Below are 17,986 nucleotides of genomic sequence, written 5' to 3' on the forward strand. Positions count from 1 at the left end.
TACATAGCCCCCCCTTGCTTTTCACCCCAGGAGCAAGGATAAAATTGTCAGAGGTGCACCCACCACAGATCCCTACAGTAACAGGACAATAATAAGAAGGACTGCCCTGCTAGACCCCTGACCTGCACCTGGCACTTCATTCATAAGGACTGCACCAGCTGCACACTTGGGCTTCACCAAGAAAAGGACTTTGACTGTCTTAAACTTTTCAAGAAGGGACTCCCTGTATACAGTAGAAAATAGCTGACCAGAGTCCCCTGCATCAAGCCCTGAAGAAACTGACCAGCTTACCAATGGCCCTTTTTGGATTTGAACACGGTGCATTCTGGGAGTTGAAGTCCTAACCCCAAGGAGCAACTCAGAGCTTCTGGAACCTTGGGGTGAGTTGTGGACACCTAAAACAATCCTTAGAAGAACTTCTGGAAGAAGATCCAGAAGTTTGGAGCAACTTTGGAAAAAAGCTCCATAAGTGGACCAACCCCACGTTGTGAGTCAAGGTGACTTACGTCGACAATGATTCGGCCTGGCTTGCAGGTTCGTCCATCTGAAAAGCTCCAGAGCCCCAGACTTTCAGGATTTCATTGGGGGCTCGTGGAGAGGCAATCCGACGACGTTGAATTGAAATTGGCTTGCTGTGGAGGGTCGCCCGACGTCAGAGAAATAAAGCTCTAAAAAGATTTCTAAGTCAGGACGTAAAAGTTTGACCGAGGCTTACCGTGCAGTGGATCCGAAGAGGGCTCCAGGGAGGTCGGCTTCAATTTCAACTTGGTCCCGGACGAAGATTTCCATCCCGAAAAATAGTCTAAGTTTGAACGTAGAAACTTTTAGCGAGGCTGCCTGCGATACGTATCTGAAGAGGGCTCCAGGGAGGGTGGATTTGACTTGTGACTTTGTCCCGGTCCACAAAATCTTAAGGAAAAAGAGTAAGTCTCAAGGTAAAACTTTGACTGAGGCCTCCACTCACTGTAGGTAAGCAGGGCTCCATCGCCTTCATCCTCACATTTTAGCTGTGCTGGGTCAAGTGCAACCAGATGTCCACTTTTGTGTCTGATTTTGTTTCCTATGCCCTAGAAAACATGTATTCTTTAAAAATTCATATCTCAGGCTCCCTTTATTGGAATTTTGCCATTTTACTGTCATTTTAAAAATAAAATATAATCTATTTGTATAATAATGATGTTGGATTTTTTATTGTGTTTTGTGTTTTACTTATTTTCTGTTTGTGGTTGTTGAATGCTTTACACACGTCTCCTAAACTAAGCCTAACTGCTTGTTGCCAACGGTTGAGTTGGGATTAATTTATTGAGACCCTGACTGGACCTAGTGCATGTTTGTGGCCTATTGCTAAGTGTACGTACTTACCTGTCCTTACCAATATTCCAATTTCCAACACGTCCATTTTTCTTCCTCACCTACCCACTCAAGTTTCTTCTCTTTCCACCTGCCCCTTCCTGTTTTTTCTCACCCTGCCCATCCTGTTTCTTCTCCACCCCCACTTACCTACATCTTGTTTCTTCTCCTCCAGCAGCTCACAACCTGTTTCTTCTCCCATGCACCCTTTTGTGCGTTTCTTTCTCCCCTTCCATCCCTGTTTATTCAGCTCTTTAGTAACCACCATCCCATCTCAGTTTATTCTCCCTCTCCAACATGCCTCTGGTTCTTCTCCACACTCCTAACTGACCATAATAAAAAACAAAAACAACCTCTGGACATTTTATAGTACTTTTTTAATCGTCCCATTGCCCACCCCCATCTGCACCGCCCCTTTTACCCAACCCCCACCTGATTGCCAAGCCAATAACTCACCCATAAGCTCGACCTATTGGCTTTGCCAGTGCTTGTTTATCCAACTCCCTCTCCCGGTTCAACTGTTGGGGCGAACTATTAACATTCCTCAATTCCTCAAACTCAGTCTATCACATTTTTGAGATGGTAAGGAAAAAGACATGTATGACGTTCACCTCTCATGATACCTGCTTTAGATCTCATTGCTGACTCGACCGCAGCTGACGAGAAAGGACCACCGGTTGGAGAATCCTTCCTCAGCTGTCACTCGAACGAACACTCCTCATAGTGCTCGGGAGAGAATACTGGGCGGAGCTTGTCCCTACCCACAGTCTGAACTCTCTTACTGCTAAAAGGGTTACTGACAGACACACTGTCCCGAGATTAGCTCTTTTAAGTATGCTGTGGCCACTGACTCCGAACCCTGGCCCCCTCCCATTGCCTTGACCCTGGGCGCTGACAGTAATCATGGCGAACGCTCCTCCCTCTGCCCTGCTCCTCTGAGCACCGGGCCGGTCTTGAGCCAATCCCCACACTGAGCTCGCCTCCTTCACTTCTTCCCCTCCAGAGGGCGGAGCTGCCACCTGTCTCCGGGCCTGCCTTCCCCTTTCTGCTTTTTTGTGTTCAGTACAGTGCAGCTGAGGCCAGGGAGAGGAAATGCCTTTGACAGCGGCCTGACCCGATAATTTGGCACATCTCGTTTCTTAAGCGCCCGCTGTGACACGGGATGAGGTAGGCGTTTGTGGGAAGTTTCCCTACTCTGTTACCATGAATGTTTTGTTCCATTTCCGTGTTTTAAATTATATTACCAGTTGTGCCTTCTAAGATCTTTTCGAAAGGTGAGGTGCATTTAGCTGGTGATTTACGCATCCGAGTATTGTGTTTTTCTTACTAAAGGGCACCAGTGCCAAGATTGAATTAAGCAGTTTAGTAAATGTCTCATTTTCCGGAGTCCTCAGGTGGTACCTGGTTCTCACCCTCCAGGGAGGGCGTTTGCTTCCTTCCTTTACGTTTGTCGGCTGTAACTAAGCAATCGGAAGTACCGCCCAAACACCCTGGAAGGAAAAACACTCGTTTTACTGCCTGCATCGACAGGTCCCTGGGTGTACAGACATAACTAGTTTGCAACTTAGGCTGTCTTCATTTATCGTTTAATTGCTGTTTTCTTGTTTTGGTACCTGCTAACCTGAGCATTCACGGTGTGTGCACAGCGCTAGAGTGCATAGGGAGGGAAGTCACAGACTACCTATTTGCTACTGAGAAACGTCTTTACTCTATCATGGTTTGCAGCCCCGTTGAAAATTGCTGCCACTCTCCCTTTCGAACTAAAGAAGTACCGACACTCAGTACCTGCCCATTGTAAACAGTTGATTCAGGAGAATCTGGATGCTGCTGCTGTTTTAAAGTAAATGCTCTCAGGTGCCTGCATTGTGTTTCACTTTTTAAGTTAAAGTGCCTGAATGAGCAGGTGATCTCCACATAGGTTTCTCTAAAAGTCAAACAGTTAATTGTAATATATGTAGCTTAAAAACATTCTCAAAGACATCCATGCATCCTCTTTGTTCTTCTAATCTAATGTAGATTGCTGCCAAGTGTTTTTCACATTTGTCGTGTGCATGCGCATGTGTGTTTATGTGTACATTAACTATTCAAATTCTTTTACTTTATCTTGGGTCTAAATGAAATAACACGGAAAAAATCTAAGCATAATATTAAAACACTTAAACTACAAACCTCCATTGTTCTCCTATTTCTGCCTTAACCTGACTGTCTCACCATCCTGGTCGTTGTTTATTTCCACTCAGGCTCTTCCCGCTTCTTTCTGTGCAAGATGCCTATCTCTGATTAATCCTCCCACATCTTCCTCACCCTCTCTCTTTTGAGGCAACACCAGTCGTTGCGTGTTTCCTTAAATACCTTTATTTTAAAAAGTGCTACAACTGAACCATCCAGTTACTCAGTTTATCACTTACTCCCTCTGGCCAGGTGGCTCAGTTAAATGCTCTTTGCTGAAATCTGTGATGATCTTCAGTTAATGATTTTCAAACTCAACAAGTCAAACTCATCCTTCCATCATTCTGAGGCCATGAAATTGGGCACCTAGAGTAACATTCATTTGTCAAACTTCATAGCTTCTGCAAATCATGAGGACTAGTCTGAGATCCTCACTTTCCACCTGTCATCTGGGCCACGGGAGCTATGTGGCAAGAGATGACCAAATTGTGCTGCAGGGTTACTTAATTATGCAGCAAGAAAAGGTAAATTATGTGGCGTAATGCATCACATTTTTAGGCTGTATTCAGTATTTTGTCATTTTTGCACATCTAATGCTATTCGGACAAAGTTTTTGCCACACTGGTTACCATTTGATACCTATTTACATCAATCAGCAACTGAAAAGTGATCATTTAGCCTTTAAGGGCCTTCCAGTGTTGGGAACGTGTGGCAGCAGTTTTAATAACTTTTGATAACGTCTGCTGCAGAATCGCATACTTCTAGTGGCCTTCTCTTCAGGAGCATTTGACAGAGTAGACCAGCCTTCTTATATTTGTACTCTTGAAATCATGGGTGTCCCAAGATCAACCTTGGACTGGCTACCGTCTTACTCCTCAAAAGACTCTATCCTCTGCTGCTCTCTTCCCCTACTCCTCTACATGTGGCCATCACCCAAGACTCAGTATTGGGGCTTTTGTGTACACTACATTTCTTGAGGAAACTATGTATTTTTTCAGCTTTTCTTACTACTTGTACTCTGATGACACTTAGATAATTTTCTATTTCAGTACTATGCTGATCACTTTTAGCCAGTCATTGACTGTTTAATGGCAATTCCTGCACTAATGCTAAACTCTGCAAACAATATATTGCTTTTTGGCATTGTCGGCGTTGACATCTCTACCTGAATGTACCCATTTTATCCCTGATATTCTGTCTTCAACCCTTGCTTTTGGAATCTTTGGTGCTTTTTTTCACTTCAACTTGCTTCTGGAAGCATCTATATCTACCACAGCTACTGCCCTGCATTTCCTTTCACCACACACTTGCAAAATCCAGCCTCAGCTTCCTTTCCACAAGGGGCATATTATGGGCCCCTGGAACTCATGCGGTGCAGTTGGACCACAGCCCTTTAGTGGCAACCAAACCCTTCAGAGGGGCCCCATTCAGCTCAAGGCAAATTAATATATGTCACATGTGGGAGACTCAGGGTCCCCTCTTCACATTGTGCAGAGGAGCTCCGTAATTATGTGCTACACCGCAGCTTTCTGCGCTGCCAACTCTCTCATCAGTAGCCTTGCCATAAGCTGAATCAATTAGCCTTTTAGTTGCTTTATGCAATACTTGTTTGCCCCCTCAATTTAGGTTGTAACCTTTGCCACATGAACCCTGTTCAATCTTCCCAGCTACATCCACACTTCCACTTGTCAAATCCAAGCTATCTGGCTGCCATGACCCACCATAGGCTCCATAAACGTCTTATCCTATTCTTTAAAGTAGTCCACTGCATTGCGCTATCCTCCCATACAACTACTGGATAGATATGCTCTTATTTAGCTATCCTTAAGCTACTCTATGCCCCTTGTAGATTATGATCCACCAGCACTCTAAGGCCTCTACTTTTGCACTCTTTCTGCAGCCAATGAGTCATGATCTGTCAGCATCCAAGGCAGTCCTGAAATCACCCTTGATGCTGGTTGGACATCCAAATGTTTGACCACCACTCTCCTCGCATATGATCAGTAGGCATGAAACCAATATAAATGTACATTTGAGATGAACTTTGATTATGTGTTGTTACTGACTTACTCACAACTGATTCTCTCACCTAGCTCCCACTCTAACCTCATGGCACCGAGTGGCTTTGCAACATGCCATTACACAAAGCATTTCTTTATCAATGGTTATTCATATAAAGTAAACATAACCTTCAAAATAAACTTCCACATTGTGTTCTCAGAAGTTAATCCCCTCTTTTCCATCCCCCCCCCCTCTTTCTTCCTTACCTCTCCCCCATCTCCCTTCTTAGATACGACACACCTACGGGTCTCAATTTTTAGGTCGAGCTTCAAGACCTGTTGCATATACTTTGCGGGCCCATTGCTTATCATTTGTCTATTTTAGTGTCCTATAAAAATCCTTGCCTCAAAGTGGTTAATCTTTCTTATTTGCCCCTCCTCTTTGTAAGTTGTTCACTCCCCCATAGCAGCGCCAAAGTACTTGTAAGATTAAACAACAAGGAAGGGACAGGGAGATTAGTGGTCCAGTGTACAGTCTCCCAGTGTAGTTAATCACAAAACCATAGAGTACACTGTTCCAAGAGAGAGAAGCAGGGAAAAATAACTCTTTAGGAGCAAGAGCCCTCACACATCCCAATGGATGTCATGCTTCATCATTGGGAATGCTCCTCGTCAGACCAGCACTGCAATGTCTGACGGGCTCCCCGGAAGGGGGCTCTTTGCTGGAGTTTTTTTGTAGTGACTGACGTAATCGACTATGTTGTGGACAATGCCTATCTGCAGACACTAAATAAACAGGAGAGGAAAAAACTAAAATTTGCTCTAAACCTCTAGTAACATCACCAGTTTATTCAGTTAGTATGAGGTGTAGGCCAAGGTTAAAAACAAGTTGAAAGTGAAGTATGAGTGGTCATGCTCAGTCACTTTCAGAAAAAAATGAGAGGCCAGAAAATATCATAAAACCTCTAACATGTTTCGCCTCTAGTGGTCCAGCCGGATCCATTGACGCTTCATCAGGACCAAAATGCAACCTCTCCTATAACAAAAAAGTTAGACAATAATATGTCACCCTAGACAGTAAACTAAGGAACAGTCACTTACTTTAAGCGAACTGTACGTCCGGTCAAAATTAAAAGTGCAGGTCGCCCTGTCAAACAAAGGATTATTTAGTATGTATCAAAATGAAATACTGTTAATTACTCAATTCGTGGCAAACAGTGTGAACTAGTGGAGTCAGTGCTCAGTGGTAGTGGGAACTGTAATGAAGGCTTACCATCCCCAATTGTGAAATGTGGCTCCTTGGGAAAGCACACACCTAGGACTAAAGCTGTTGCTATCTAGAACAGTAATCATAGGTCAAATACCACATCAACACAAAGTTCAATCAGTCTGCAAAACAATTTATGAGCATGAACAAAGTTACTCTGCAACTGTATAACGTCTATACAAAAGCACAGCCAGTGCAGTTGTTGCACAGTAATTGCCAGCTTCACTGAAACAGGTTTTAAAGTGTAAAAAAATATTAATAAAGAGAAATGTATCATCCTGTCTGAATCGTTTGGTCGGCAAAGGCAGGAAGTACACATTACCAAGTTCATCGAAATACCGCACTAATGGCATAAAAACTCCTTGGCTTAGTAATGATATCAGATTTCATCTTGTAGGGACCCACTAATAAAGTGTGCAAAAAAAGGTGGGCTTGAAATATCAGTTTTAAAATTGGTCTATGTAAAGTTGCCGGCTGAGGGAGGAATAATGTGGCCGATGATCCTGTCAAAACGAAGTACTCATGATTCAGCAAACCGTCCACGCTGTAGGACCTACCCTCCAGCAGTGCTCCCGAATCTTGAACTAGGAGCGCTGTCAGAGCAGCTTATACGCAGCGAAAGCGGAAGTGAAAATGTCTTCCGGCTCGCGTATTAGGGACAAGTAACATAGAAGACGGAGGGGGAACCCTCTCCGTCAAAGTATAGATGACATAAAAGAAAGAATGGTGGTGCCGATGCGCACAGGGGGTCTTGGGGGTACCGCGCCTAGTTAAAGTTATGCACACACTAAAAATGTATTGTTTAAAAAGAAAGGCAACAATGCACCTGGTATGGAAATTAATGAAAAGGGTAAAAAAAATCTCTTAAATAATACTCAGAAGAGATATCAAACAAATTATTGTTAATAGTAATGTTAGACCAAAATAATTAATAACAGTACTTGTAGCCTTCCACTTCTCCCATTATAGCCTCTGCTTAGGGACTTCTTTTCTCTTTCTCTGAAAGCATTTGACATGAGCCCTTAATGTTTTCAGTTGCTCTGAGCTCCAACTTCTGTTTATGTAAACAGGGTTATAATTCTTTTTATCTCCTCACATCTGCTGCGCACCTCTCCCCGTGTGCTTGCAGAGGTACTTATTTTTAATTATATTCCTTAAATCACTTATTCTCCCTGCGCGAATCCCCTCTCCCTCCCACTGTGCTTTCCCCATTTTCTTAGTAAGTGCTTGTGTTTCCAATGGTCACTGTGATAAACACTCTTTCGTTAGAAAGATTGGCAGAATCATTACGAAGTGATGCCCTCTTAACTGTATCGTAGCGCTTATTTGGAGTGCTGCCTTTTTTAAAAGAAAAACTTCTTTAATAGCTTTGTCACAGGCATTTCAAATCTGAGCACTGCTTCACCCCCTTGCCGTAGACACGCTTGCTGCTCACCACACACCTGCTTCTCACCCTCCCTTTAATTCCACCTGGTGTCCTACTGCCCTGCTCCTCCAAGTGGCCGGTGCCTGCATCTTTAAACCCTGGCTTCAGCCCTCAGCTCGCTTTCTATGCAGCCCCTTTAATTTAGTGGAAAGTGATCCGTACCCCATTAGAACCCAGCCTTTGCTAACCACATCCCCATACTGCCTGAAGTAATGGTGGCCATGCGCCTCTCTTTTATCATCAATCGGGGTCCGCCCTCATTGTCTGCCACCACAGACTCCAACATCCCTTTGTCCATTCGCTCCACATGGCCCTACCTGTCTGCAAGCTGCTGTGGCAGCTTCACTGGTTCAGAGCTCTGTTGCGTCTACAGCCGTGCAGGACTCTGGTTACTGCCATGGCAGCCAAGCAGAGCGGTATTAGTATGGGGAGAAGGGCAGCGTGGCAACTATTCTTTAAAAATCAGCAGAAAAGTAGAACTTGGATGAACTAAGGCCCATATTTATACTTTTTTAGCACTGCATTTGCGTCATTGTTTTGATGCAAAAGCGGCGCAAACATACAAAATACAATTGTATTTTGTAAATTTGCACCATTTTTGCATCAAAAAGCAGCGCAAATACGACGCTAAAAAAGTATAAATATGAGCCTAAATGTCTCAGAACTTTCAAGGTGATTTTGTCTTACCATACGCAAGTCAAAAACCCTGCAGTTCCTAAATAGAGACAAGACACTGTGTACATTCTGGAATATGGATTTATTTAATTATTTTTAATAGTTGTAAATATGATGTAGATCTGAGGAGAGCCAAATGCTGCATGAAAAAGGGCTTCTGCCCTTTTATTTATGTGCTGCAGTGTGCATTGGTTGACAGGGTCACGCTGATAACGGAAATGGCACATATAAGCCACAAGCTAGCATGATGGCCCCATTTATCATATTTTGCCCTCTTTACAAATAACCATTCAATGCCTTATTTATTTTGGGGCTGTGCCCGTGACATTATCTGTGTTTGAGACAAGCAGGAACCCTATCTGTGTTGTGCACAGAGCAGTTTGGATACGTTGTGCCATTCTTCCCCAGTACAGCTGCTAGGAAGATGAATTGGCAGTCTGGTTTAGATTTTGAAGACTCATGTTTTTTTTCTTTCTTGAAACTGCCTTTTATGACCACAGTGAATCCACTATTATTAACCTGTGTAATTATTTACTATACTTAGCAATGCTTAGTGGTATTTAGTCCATTTTCTTTTTTTTTCGATATAGGGAGGTGTACTTTGCTTTCCAACATACTTGATCGACTTAAGACGTTCATACTAATCACGTAAGGTGAAAACGTGTCCCTTAATTCTGTTGCAGCATGCACTGCTCTAAATTTTAATTAATGACTGATGCAAGTCTAGGAGTACCACCTAAGTGGCAGATTCTTTTTGATAACTGTTTGTGCAAAGGAGTTCTATTTATATTACTTTCGTGTACTTTTTTTAAGCAGCCTGGTGCACTTTTTTTTTGTAAACTTTATTTTCAGATTTTCAACTCAAAACATGGAAATGTAAAACAATTGCAAATCATAAAATAACCATACAGTGCCATGACGATGTTTCCTGCGACAGAGGAGAGTGAGGTATTAAGAGTTCTGAGTTTTCAGGATTCATTTGCAACAGTAATGTCAGTTTGAGCCTTCATAGCGCATCACGTAGAGCAGTTATTGCACAATAAATTCATAAACCAAATCGCCAGGTTAACATAATGATCCTGATAGATCAGAGAAGGAACTTACTCATTTGGTCGTCTCCAATATTATTCAAATACCATAATGTGCATCGTTGACCCCTCCGCATCAGCAAGAGACTCTGAGCTGGAGTCATCTCCTTCTGTAAATCGTTCAAGCACCAAACCATAAGCCAAAATTTCAGCCGTAGCATCGTCATCTGTGCGCACTAATCGCATGTGCTGCTCCTCTGCTGCCCCCCACTCCATCAAGTCTCTTATCCAGTGTTCCATCTGTGGCCCCCTGGTTTCCATCCAACTAATGGCCACCCTTCTTTTAGCCATCAAGAGGGCCTGCTGGGTCAGTTTATAAGGTATCTTCCACCCCTTAGGCCTAGGTATCACTCCCAGTAGGCAGGCTGTGGGAGGCAGTGGGAGTATTAGCTCTGTAGTGGCCTTTAATTTAGGGATAACCTCTCTACAGAAGGCCTGAACATCACATGCCCTGTCAAGTGCTGGAAAGTGGCCCGTTCTTCTTCTCATTGTTGGCATCTGGCCCTCTTAGCTGGGTCTAACTTACTCAGCATATGCAGTATGGTATAGGTCCGATGTAGATAGGGAAAATGCAGGAGTTTAAACCTATTATTACATGATACGATGAGGACCATTTCCAGGGCCAGTCCCTAATCAGAATCAGAAAGCAGTTTACCTAATTCTTTCTCCCATGCTCTATGTGCTACACACAGTGCAGTCTGCCTGTCATTTTGTAAGCACTGTATAAAACAGTGAAATCAAGTGTCTTCCCTCCCCCACCTAACCAGCCCTCCCAGGACCTCTGACCCTTGAGGGGCATTCAGAAAGTCACCTCAAACTTCCTGCACCACACTCTCTAATTTAGCATATTGCAGAAACTGGTCTGGCCCTATTTCAAAGGTCTCCTGTGCCCATTGGAAGGATATAAAATGTTCTCCCGGGTAAATGTCTCCTGCTAATAGTCAGCCTCCCCTTCTCCACTGTTCTGTTGACATACAGTCATTGGTGGCATGAAAAGGCATCAGATCCCACAAAGGCAATTCCCTGTCAAAGAGGTCTCTTGCAATATTCTTACATACCACCTGCTCCCATACACAGCTGTGATTTTTACCAGAGGCAATATCGGGTATCGTTTTCTGCCCCCTCTCATCAGGAGCTGTGGTAAGCTATCCTCACCCAGTAGGCCCTCGTACAGTCTTTTCTCCCACCCTTCTGTGTTTATCAGCCATCTAGACACATTCTGTATTTGGATTGCATGATAATAAAGCTGCATATCAGGGACAACTAGGCCTCCATCTTCCAGATCTCTCTGCAGTGTAAGAAGGGAAACCCTGTTGGGGTGTCTAGCCCATATCAATGACCTCAGTAGCACAATAAGTCTGCGAAAAAGCTCATAGTCAAGTGGAAACTGTGTGTTCTGGTCTAAATACAGACAGGCGGGCAGGAAGACCAATTTGGCCACCGCCGCTCTGCCCATAATGGAAAGAGGGAGTTTATTCTAAAAAGCGGCAAAGTTTGTCAAACCTCCCACCACCCTCTCCACATTAAGTCAGTGGTGTGCCTTCCTCATGTGTGTGACCCATATACCCAATTAGCGGAAGCCCTCCATTTTCCAGCTAAGCCCCCTGGTAACTGATCAGCAGGCCGTCCCATCAGGCCCCCTATGGGGAACAGCACCGATTTCTGAGCATTGGTCTTAAGTCCAGAGAATCTACCAAATTTTGCCAGCACTTGCATCAGTATCGGAAATCTTCTGGGGTTCTAAGATACACCAGGGCATCGTCCATGTACAAGGAGATGACATGAATTTTCATCCCAACCTGAATACCATAGCAGGCCATATCCTGCCGCCACAATAGGGCTAGAGGTTCAATCGCCACTGCAAACAGGAGTGGTGATAGTGGGCATCCCCACTAGTTCCCCTGCCCACCCCCATGCCTCGAAGAGCTGGACCCCTACTCTTATATGTACGAAGGGTTCGTTATAAAGGAGGCGCACCCAAGCACAAAAGTTAGGTCCGAATTCCATGCCCTAAGTACTTTTAACAAATAATTCCAATCAATCATATGAAAAGCCTTCTCAAATAATTTGGGGAGGAGTGTGGTGCCGTATGTCTGATAAAACTCCACAGGGAACCCCCCCGCCCCACCGTTTTTGACCTATTGAGTGCTTTCATGTCCTCCCTCAATTCCTTGCTTCTGTTCGAAACCCAGAGTGGGGAGATCTACACCTCCCAGATATTCTTCCAACTCCTGTTCTGGGTTAGCGGTGTCTGCTGTATAAACTGCATGGAGGTGCTTAACATACACAGTTAGGATCTCACTTCTACTGGTGAAGCCTTCTCCTGCTCTATTTTTGAGGTGTAGGATAGGTGGAAAGTCGATCTTGCGCATGAGTATCCGCACCAATAAACATCCAGACTTGTTCCCTTCCCTATGCAATGTCTGTCGATATGACTTTACAGTCATCCTTTCAAGCCTATGCCAAAGCTCACTCATGTCCCTGTGTGCCTGTAATATTTCCCCATGTGTAGTGACTGAGCATGTTTCTTCTCTCTGTAGTGTCACCAGTTTCTGTTTCAATGCTTTGAATTCAGTTTCAATTTGGCACCGTAGTCCACAGACTGTCCCCATACATGTCCCCCTCACTACTACCTTTAGCTCTTCCCACTCCACCTCTCTGTACTTTCTGGTGCCCCATTTCAGCTCTAATTATTCCTGTAGGGATGACACCAGAGCCTCACGGCCTGCAGGATCCAAAAAGGAAGTCTGGTAGCATGCACCAGGTGCGCTGTTCATTTCTTCTGGGCCCCCATTGTAACTCCAAGAGAACAGGAGTATAATCGGATAAGAATCTGCACAAGTTTTTAACTGCAGACATGTGCGAAAGTGTCAATCCTCCCAGCAAAAAACGATATCAGGGGCTGTATGTTCCATGCGTTTTGGAATGGCATGTTTATTCTTGCCCATCTGGATGTAGCTCCCTCCAACCATCTAGAAGCCCTGAACAACTCATTACCCTCTTGAGTGATCTCACCATCAGTGGCTTGGTGCCCTGCTTAGGCGATAATCGGTCCCTATTGCCATCTATGATACAGTTAAAATTTCCGGCCTAAAGTATGGCGGTACCCATTGCCACCTCCAGTAAGTCAAAAATTCTGTCATAAAACATGTAATCATCAGTGTTGGGTGCATAAGTGTTTAGGATCGCTATAGGTATTCCATCCAGGACTCCCTGCAGGAGTATTTAGTGGCCCTCTACATCGGCCTCACTGTATGTGTGCCTGAATTGTACCCCAGTTGCCACTCAGATGGCCACCCCTCATGGATAAGAAGAGTATGTGGACGTATACAGTAGACCTCACCATTTTTTGGCCAGCTCTTTGGTTTCTTCCCCCATCAGATGTGTCTCCTGTAGGTATGCAATCTGTGCTCCTTGCCGACTCAAATATGTGTCTCCAAAGAGGGTAGTATACCGTCTGAGCTCCCAGACATTCCAGGTTACACGCTTTAGTTGATCTACCATAAGCTCATATAACTCTGCTCTCAAGGGGGGTCTAGCCCCTCAACTACTGTCCCTCTAAGAGTGGAAAAAATCTGTAGGGAATCCTCACTTTCTTTAACCCCCATGCACACTGTATTGGCACATAGCAATGTAATTTCAACTGTTTCAGAACCAATGCAATAAACTCAAATCCACGCACCCTGGATAAGCAGTGAAACAACCAATAAAGCTGCTGCAAATCCATTACATAGTATGCTGTCAGGACATCCAGCCTAATCCCAGTTACCCCCACCATTGCCTATCACAAACGTGGAAGGGCTCTCCCTAAACCTTACAGGGTATCTTACCATGTCGGAACCCTTACATCCAATTGTCAGTGATCATAAGTTTCAGATATAGTTCAAGTAAGGCCATTGAACAATCTGACATAACTGTTCTAAGAAAAGAAGTCCATACTTCCCCATCAGGGAAACAAGGCCCACATTCCTGTGTATATTATGCCAGGGAGCCCCAGTTGGGTCGGACCATCTAGCGACCCTCCAAAATGTGTGTCTCAGAAATATCCTCATGCCATTGAAAGTGCCCACCCCCATCCGTCAATGAGTCTTGAGAGGAGGGAGCAATTGCCATTGTGCCGTCATCTTGGGTCATCACTCTTCATGATTCCTCATCTGTCGCAGGGAGATCCCCAGTCACAGTTTCAAGTTTCATCCTGTTGTCTCCAGTTAGAGTTGCTTGATCCAGTGGATGCACTTGGGCTCGAGCGCCAAGGATTGGCCCTATCCGTGGGCACCTTGTCCCACCATGGCCCACCATGTCCCACAGCCAGAGCAGACATCCTGAGGGCTATTGAAAAAGTGGGATTTACCTCCAGAGATGACCTGAAGCATGGCAAGGTACAGCAGCATATATCTGACACCCATGGATCTCAGCTTGGCCTCGACTTTGAGAAAGCCCTTCCGTGAGATCTGTACTTTTTGGTGTAATTGGGATATATGGATATCTTTTGGTTCTCGAAGTGAGCCAATTTGTCTACCTGCAAGATAGAATCTCTATCCTTATAATTCAGTATGCAGGCGCCCGGAGCACTCTTGGTACACGGTCATTATAAACCACCTAGGACCGATGAATTAGATATGGTGGGTTCGTAGATAACACCAGCTTTCTACAATGTTACTCAACCCTTTACCCATAGCACTCTATCTCTTGTTGCATGCCAATCTACAACACTGGATGTCTGGATTAATCCATATTTAAACAATATTGTAATTACTTATGTCACTTGTATATGCCATGTCTCTTTACATATTATTCAAAACATTAAAAACATTTGCTGTGAAATGCGTACTTTTAAATTTAAAATTTAAATTGTATTTATATAGCATTTACTATCCCTGACTAGGGCTCCAAAGGACTGTTATGTAAACAAAAATGCATTAAGCACAGCCTGGATATTACTAAAATCTATGTTTGGAAGCACAGTTTTATCTTAAACCTTTTTGTGCAATTTGTAGAAGTCTATATTTTCCCTTGTGTATTGCAAGTTTTAAGTAATAACTTACATATTCACACAAGCTCTGAACTCGTAGAACAAAAAATAACAAGTAACTATTCTCCACTGCACCAACCAAGATTTAATTCTGTTTCCTGAGGCAAGCATGTATTCCTGTATAGATCTTCAATCCCTGACGCACAGCACCCAGAGTAAAATGCTACATGGATGTAGCAGGCTGGCTCTCTATATAGTGTACAAAAATGTTGTGCACTGTGCAGAGAGTCCAAGCAACCCCGCCTTGATTTACAGAGGTAAAAACTAGACCACCTAATGCTCTAATTTTAATGGTAGCTTGTTTGAGCAGTTAGGCCAGTCTTGGAGAAGTGCTAAGCATTTGTTGTACTCACAGTATTAATAAGTGTGGACACACACTCAAAGGAATAGCTCGAGACCAATTTACAAAAATGCTTCAGGTTTTTATAAAATTTTTAAGACCAATGTCATTAAAATCGGGTAGGTACTTCTTAAGTTATGATTTTTCAAGTTTAGCAAAAATAATCTTTTTGTGCGTACTTACGCACCATAGGGATCAATGGGAGAAAACTTTAAAAATGCCTAAAAAAAATCAGGCGGTGCGTATACCAATGTCTCCTTTAATTTATAGGTCGAGGTCATTGAGATGTCCTCTGGACCAGCCGGGTAAGTTTGGGCAGCTCCTAGTTTTGGCGGGAGGAGCTGCTGAAAAGTCCTTGGCTGGTGCAGGACCACTGCGGGGGACCACTTGGAAAAGCAATACACAGGCAGCTTTCATGATGAGTTGGGGGGATCCCCTTGGAATGTAGTGGTCACAAGGGGTGGGGGACCCTTGGGGCACAGCTTGTTCTCACAGGAAGGCTGGGTGCAGAGCAGATTGGGGAGCCAGGAGCTGTGCGCAAAGTTGCCCTTGGAAGCAGGAGGCAGGGCACTTTGAGGGTGGATTGCAGGTCGGCAGGGCCACTCTGGGGGTTGACTCTTACATGTCCTGAAGTCCTTTGACTGGGGCTTGCTCCTGGTTCTTTGAGAGTCCAGAGTGGACTTTTCTTCTTGGTGTCCGACGTTGAGTTTCCAGTCCCCCGGGCTATTACACGGTTCAGCCACTGGAGGTTGTAGTGCCACCAAACTTGACACACTTGCAGGATTTTTCCTCCGGGTCCATCGGGTGGAATTTGGTCTGGCTGCTATGTCCAGTTCCTTAGTCAGCGGCCAGTGTGTGAACTGGACTTCACTGGTCTTTTGTTTTTTTGTTGCAGAGAGTGTTGCCTTCACTCTAGAGGGAGATCTTTGACGATTTTCAGAACAGTGGAAGTCCTCTGGGGTTTTGTAGAGTCCGTCTGATGTCCATGCACCTCTCAGCAGAGATTGTCGAGTCCTGGGTGCAGCAGGCAGGGTTTGGTCCCCTTTTCTTTGTGCTGCAGGAATGCAGTTCTTGAGCCTGGGGTCTTCTTTGTTGCAGGCCTTTTTGTGTCCTTGGAATCTGATCTGCAGGTCTAGGGGTGCCCACTAAATGCTGCATTTAGTGGGTGTTTTGGGGAGTCCCTAGTAATGACCAATGGGTCATCTACCCTAGGATGGCTACACCCACTATGTGACCACTTCCTGTGGGCAGAGGTCACTTCCCTATCTGTGATAGACTATTTCCTTACCATGCAAGATGGAGAACAATAAAATGGAGAGGTCACTTTGCATGCAACACCTTAGAGGTGGCACAAGCTGGGGGTGGCCACTCCTTCTGTCCTTTGTGCATTTTCCCACCGTTTCTCCCGCCAAAAGTGGGGATTTGCAATGGGGGCAGCCATCTGAAGCTAGCAGTAGGGATGGGGGTCAAGTTTTGAAGGTGGTAAGCCCTTTGAAGCTTGCTGGCAGGGCAGTGCACATTCCTGGAGGAGGAGGTGTTACACCTTTGCCCAGGAGGAGCTTTGCTTTCTGAACCCAGAGAGCACAGGCTGTCACCCCAGGGTTCCAGAATCTTATCTGGTGGTGGCTGGCTAGTTGTAACCGGCCAGCAACCATGCCAGGGTTAGTTAGCTTTTGCAGGGGGCACCTCTAAGGTACTAGTTTGTATTTATTGTTCTGAGTTGTTTGGTACCAAACAACCCAGAGTTCAGAGTGGCCATCATGTAGCTGTGAAACTCGTACTGACCAGTGTCCAGTACGTGCATTTAAAATGACTGCTCTGTTCACTTATTATGTCCCTGGTTTGGCAAGGACACAGTAAGGGCATATTGCTTATGTACAGAGGCCCACACATGCATTATAGTGCACCCTGACTTAGGGCTGGAAGGCCTCCCAGAGGGATGCCCTACCTATATTGCATGCATTGTATAGTGGGCAGGTCACACAGGCTGTGGCCCATATCCGTTTTGCATTTTGGGATATCACCAGGACACTCAGCCTGCAATGGCAGTGCTGGGTGCACTTGAATGCATGGCCCCTGAGGGGGGCACAATCTGTGCTGCTGCCCTCAGGGGGGCTACCCTTAGTACACTGTGCCCTGGGTACCTAAGTACCATTTACTAGGGACTTATAGTGGCAGCTAAAGGTGTTGCCAATTGTGCCAATGCATCACAGCAGTTTTGGGAAAGAGATCTGGCCCAGGGAACCTGGATAGCAGGGGACCTGGACATGAACAACTTTGAAACCACATCAAATGCTAGGCAAAAAAGTGGGGGCTAAGCATGTCAAAAGAGGCACTTTCCCACAATGGCTAAACAATTATAAGGTCCCGAAAGCGAGACCCATTGGCTATGCTTCTTTTTTAATCTTTCTTCTCATTCTATTGAGGTCTTAGGTCTTTTTCTTTCCCCCCATTTATATTTTCTCTTTCTCCCCTTTCTCTCCCCTGGTCTCAGACTCAATCTCCCTATCTGATAGCACCTTCCCGCTAGTGTTTCTCCGAGTGCAGCTTCACACCCTGTTTGCCCTGGAAGTGCCCTCTCCTACTGTGGCTCACCCTCTTGATTTTACAAGTTCCTGTGTTTAGCTAAGGTTGGAATG

General features: G+C 44.8%; 1 protein-coding gene across 1 annotated transcript in view; it reads left to right on the plus strand.

Moving 5' to 3' along the window:
• The first annotated feature begins 2,386 nt into the window (after positions 1-2,386).
• CLBA1 (clathrin binding box of aftiphilin containing 1) overlaps positions 2,387-17,986 on the plus strand; it is a 139,180-nt gene continuing 123,580 nt past the window's right edge. The window contains exon 1 of the mRNA XM_069207325.1: positions 2,387-2,517. The gene's annotated coding sequence lies outside the window, so the exon portion shown is untranslated. The remainder of the gene's footprint in view (positions 2,518-17,986) is intronic.

Source organism: Pleurodeles waltl, chromosome 9 (genome assembly GCF_031143425.1).
Source record: "Pleurodeles waltl isolate 20211129_DDA chromosome 9, aPleWal1.hap1.20221129, whole genome shotgun sequence".
NCBI classification, from domain to species: Eukaryota; Metazoa; Chordata; class Amphibia; order Caudata; family Salamandridae; genus Pleurodeles; species Pleurodeles waltl.